This window comes from Epinephelus moara, chromosome 19, assembly GCF_006386435.1.
Source record: "Epinephelus moara isolate mb chromosome 19, YSFRI_EMoa_1.0, whole genome shotgun sequence".
Taxonomy (NCBI): Eukaryota; Metazoa; Chordata; class Actinopteri; order Perciformes; family Serranidae; genus Epinephelus; species Epinephelus moara.
The window spans coordinates 28,625,029-28,630,707 of NC_065524.1; positions in this window are offsets into that span (position 1 = coordinate 28,625,029).

Genomic DNA, 5,679 nt, shown 5'->3' on the forward strand with positions numbered 1-5,679 from the left:
CTTTTGCCAAGAGGGAACTTTAGATATTGGTCCCTAGATTATGTTCACCCAGTTTCATGCAGATCGGTCAAAATGTCACTGTCGTTCAGTATATGGAGAATATCTCTCCTTCCTCTCTGTCTTTCCACCATCTTCTCTGTTTAAGACACTCTTAGGCTTCTTAAAAGTCCTCCTCCCTCCTCTTAACAGTTTTTCACCTTAGGAGCTCTCTTAAGGCCTAAGATGCTTTGTGAATAACTTTTATCTTACCAAGGGAAAATTCTAAGAAAAATCTTAGAATTCAAGGAATTCTAAGATTTTTCTTAGAATGACGTCACTAAGAGCTACTTTTAGTCTTAGGATTCTTTGTGAATACGGGCCCAGGGCCCATATTTATCAAGCGTCTTAGAATTACTCCTAAGAGCACTGCTAAGAGTCGACTTATGAGTAAAAAAATTCTTTGCTGAAAGCTGCACTTAAAAGTTAGTTATCAAGGGTCCTACTCACACTTTTAGTGAAGTGTAGGACTGAATCTTAAGTGTCGGTCTCAGAGTTGAATCACGACAGTACTATGTGCCGTAAACGGAATTTTAGGTGACATCACTTCCAAGTCCATAGAAATGACCAATCACTGAAGGGAATCCCTTATCTAAGAATATATAAATATCTTAGAAATATCTCAGTGAATAGTTAAATGGACAATGGGAGTGTATATTTTGACATTTTGACAAAACATATACACTGGCAATGAATGAAAAATAAATGTTTCCTTATCTTTCCAATTCATTAATTAGGTAACTAACTTGAAACTGGTGTGCGGTTAATTGAGTGGCTCTATATACTGCAGCCACAGTCCATCAAGCTGAAACCAACATGGAATCAAAACGAAAACCAAACTGGAGAGAAGAAGAGGTACTATTATTAGTGGAGTTAATCGAGGAAAGGAAGCACATCATTAAAGGCAAGTTCAGCCAAACGCTTACGAGCCATAATAAAAAAAATGCATGGGAAGACATCGCAAATCAATTAAATGCTTCTCAAGCCTTCTGCCGTCACTCACCAGCTGACTGCGAGAAGAAATGGTACAACGTTCTGTCGAAAAGCAGAACTAAAATTGCAGCTTTCAAGGCCTGCTCCATGCACACTGGTATGTAGCCTAGTGCTTCTTTTTCATTTGCTTGCATGCTATTCTCTTCGCTAATATCTATCTAATCCATTTTGATATTGTTACGCAGGCGGAGGCCCCCCCCTGGCAAAGACTTGAGTGCAGTTGCAGAGGTTGTGCTGCGCATACTTGGAGAAGATAACGCCAGCATCTCTGGGTTGGACGGCGGCCAGGATCCAGCTGCGATGAAGCTTGATTTGCTTTCAAAAGGGTGAGTTTCCAAATTATTCCTGTTACAACTCTATAGGGATATTGCGCTGCAGCCTAGGTGAGTTTTGGTGAGAGATACGTGTGTAATTGTTGCTGCATATTTGCCAGGCTACTGTTCAGTAAATGTCTAAAATGTGTGTTTGTTAAGTAATAACCATAACAACAATAGAACCATTTCTGATATTTCAGCCATATTCTTTATTTTTCAGTTTGGATCGAGATGCACCAAGAGAGTCTCCTGTGTCCCCGGGCATCTTCGATGCGCACTCTACCTGTGCTTTTGATGCAGTGCAGCCAAGCCTAAGCACTTTGTGTGAGGCAATAGGCATCCATCAAGTGGTGGGTGAAAATAAAAAATCAACTTAAGTTTTTTGCATCTTGAGTATGCCGTCTCACTAGCTTTTGTTTTTCAGGCTGGGGTGAGTGATTGCGGCCCAGTAGAGGACCCAGATGATCTGCAGGCACTGCGGAGACAAAAAAATTAAGCTGCAAATTAAAGTGTTGCGACTCCAAGAGGAGTACTACAACTTGGCTTTAAAAAAAATAAAAAATACTGAGTGACTAATAAATCAAATTAATTAAAATGCACTGTGTGTATCGGTGATTTTTTGTTATTCTTACCCAAAGTGGAGGTTGGCGAAGTGTTGTCTGAAGGCTGCCCCATCACATGGATGGATGTTGCCAGGGACGCTCGCATCTCCATCTCCTCCCTCATCGTCATCATTGTCTGCTGGTGGGAGTGGGACATTGCGCGCCTTACAAATGTTGTGCAGTATTGCACATGCCATAATGATGCGGCGCACTCTGTCTGGAGTGTGCCGTATTTCTGAATGCAGAACATGGAATCTGCGCTTCCACTGGCCAATCCCTCTCTCCACCACACTTCTTGTGCTTTTGTGTGCCCTGTGACAAGAATATTATTAAACCATATTCTATAAACTTAATTAAACATTTTAAATTTAAAACAATTAAGCATTTTGTTGGGCTAACCTGTTATAGTTCATTTGGCCTTGTGTCTGTGGCATCTGAAAAGGGGTAAGAAGCCAGCGGCGTAAGGGATATCTCTTATCCCCAATTAGGTGACATCCAGGTGGCACAATGTGCCTCTCAAACAGCTGCTTCAGGCCACTTTCATTTAGGATCCTTGCATCATGGGTGGACCCAGGCCACTTGGGTACCACATCCAAGATGTTGTAGTCTGCATCAAACACTACTTGCGTGTTGATACTGTGGTACCTCTTCCTGTTTACATAAACGCTCTCGTCCACGCTTGGAGCGATGATCCTCATATGTGTGCCATCGATTGCACCGACCACTCCAGGGAAGCCCTTATTAAATCTGTGACAATAATAATACCGGCTTTGTCCAAACAATACCGTTTGATCAGCTGCTCGTCATCAAACAAAGCCAGGACATCCTTCCGCTCCCGGAACGTTCGTGCACGTCTCTCTCGCCTCAGTGCCATCCTCTACTGGCAACTCCTAACCACATAGGACACCTCTGGAGGTCTCTTAAATATCTTTGGGAGTAGGAGTGATTCTTAGACTTGAGAAGGTTGATAAATAGCTTTCAGTCTTAAGTTTGAGAGTAAGACTAAATTTCACAAATTCTCAGCACTTAAGACTAAAATGGCACTCTAAGACGCTTGATAAATATGGGCCCTGGACTCCCAACCTGATGCTTCCATCCACCAGCTCACCTGTTCCTCATTCCCCAATTGACCTATGGCTAAGCCACGGCCCCCTCCACTCACTCGGACAAACTTGAAATAGTAAGAACACTGCACATGGAGATACAGTTATCAATGGGCCTTTAGGCTGGTGCTTCATACTCATCACCATCAGGGTGTATTCACGAACACTCTGAGAACTCTCAGACAGCTCCTAACTCAGCCTAAAAACTTTTTGTAAGGAGTCTTAGCTTAGGAGTTATTCAGGAAAGTTCTCAGAGCAACGCTGATCAAGGGAGGGACAGAAACTTTTAGCTTAGTGAGGAGGTGTGGTCGACCCTGTTGCTAGGCGTGATGCATTCTTTTAACAGATGTGATTGGTTGTCACACACACCCTTTTGTGAGCCTACAAGGTGTGGACACCCAGTGGAAATTAAAATGAGTTGCACCACAAGATAACACTGAGTCATTGTTAGTGTGATTGCTGTTGATGGAAGGTTGAGACAGACCCAAGTCATCACTGCTGCACTGTTGCATTTCCCCAGTTGTGAATATCTTAGTGTTGTGATCACTTTTAGCATTATAATGTTATTGCGTTGGATGGGAAATATGTGCACATCTCTAATAAGATCGACCACAAACATAATCCCTGCAGTCTAATGTGTAAGGTTTCATTAACTCACAGTTACTCAGTGTTTGGAAACATTTCTGTTCTCCATCTCTGTCCTCTCACCCTTTTCTTTTCTGCTGAAGAAACTCTTAAGCCTCCCAAAAGTCCTTCTCCATATTTTTAACAGTTTTCCACCTTAGGAGCTCTCTTAAGGGATACAGTGCTTTGTGAATAACTTATCTTCACCAGGATCTTGTCTTAACTTTAAGTGGAAATTCTTAAACACCACAATCCTAAGATTATTCTTAGAACTTTGTCAGTAGGAGCAACTCTTTGTAAATACGGCCCTGGGTCTCTACCAAGGAACTCATCTATCTGTAGAAGTAGTATTTATATCCTTAAGTAAAAGTTTTAATACCACATCAATGCCAGTGCTCCATTACAAGAAAAAGTTTGTTGTTCAACATCTTGGTGGACAGGTGAAGATAGAAGTTCACTTTACCAGAATCAAAGGCAGGTAAGGGTTGCAACCCAGAAGGAAGTCAAAACAGCCACACTTATCCAGAGGGGTAACACTGAGAGTAATCAGTCTGTGGGTCAGCCATGCACAGAATAAAGGTTCAGGAATAGGTGCAGGCTCAGGTGGCTGGGAGGAAAAAAGGTGCATGAAGCAACAACAGCAAACTGGCAAGGGACAGGTGAAGATGGGCTGGTATGAGTACTGTGGGTAATTGGGGAATGAGGAACAGGTGAGCTGGTGGATGGAAGCGTCAGCTGGGGAGTCTGAGGGCCTCTGGTGGATGGATAAGGAATGGCAAGTCCAGAGTGTTAAGCACAAAAGGTAACATAAAAACTGTGGGTATGCTAACATGGGCGAAGTAGGCAAAGACAAAAAAGTAGAACAATTACAGCAATACAAATGTAATAGAAGAAAAGAAAGGGATTTTCAAAATGGTTTAGTACAGGGTCAGATTGAGTTTGAAATTGTGTCAATGGATTCTTTCAGTGTTTGGGTGTGTGAAAGTGTGTTACTTGTTAGAAATGTTCTTATTTGTGAGGTTTGACCGGGGAAATATGTGGGTGTATGAGGTAAGGAAGAAAAAAGTAAATTAGATGAAGTAAGGCTCAAGCTTTTAAAGAACAAAAATCAGCCATGCATTGTTCAACAACCTGTGTTCTTGTCTGACCGTGTTTCCCTCTGATGCCGTCAGGTACTGTTACACACTGAGGGTGTCTGGCAGTGTATCATGACGACATGATAGGACAGCTTTTTTCTGTGGAAGTCACTGCCACAGTGCCATAATTCAACAGTCAGAGTGAGACTGGATTGGTCTTGTTCCACTCTTTCATAATGTACACTGCACTCTCTAGGGGGCACTTTCTTCACTTTTCACCCCTTTAGAGAACACAACATGGCACAACATGGCACTTTTTTTCCGTTTTTCTGAGTATTTTTTTCTGAGTTAAGAGAGCAATAGAACAACTGATGCTTTCATTCCTTTCTTGAGAGCTTGAAACAAACATGACCCGCTTGTTTAGTTTAATCCAGTTTTACTTTGTTTTGGGTTTGAGACACTAGGAGATACTGTTGTCTTTAAAGGAGCTGTATGTAAGAAATCTAAAGTAAATAGTCGTAAAATCCTCCTAATATGTCACAGAGACTAAGGGATAATGTTCATATAACATACTGANAAGATCAAGGACGCAGCGACGCGGCCCTGCCACGGCAGCCGCCCGTGGGCAAACAAATCAGTCTCCAGCGTGCCGCTGTCCAGCACCCTCGAATCTGTAGGGGAGGGGGAGCGGAAACGACTCGCGGCAGTATTTTGAATTTGAGTGCAGTAACCGTTTTGGCCACATTCTTACATACAGCGCCTTTAAGTCATATAGATGGTGTTATCATTAGTTAGTCGATTTTACGCAGGCACTGGTCACTTGCAGGTGCCAGGTGGGAGCTTCTCACGAGATTTTGAAGTATCTCATCTCCTCGTTCAGGAAAAAAAATTACCCCGAAAAACAGAAAAAAATTACCCCAAAAAACAGAAA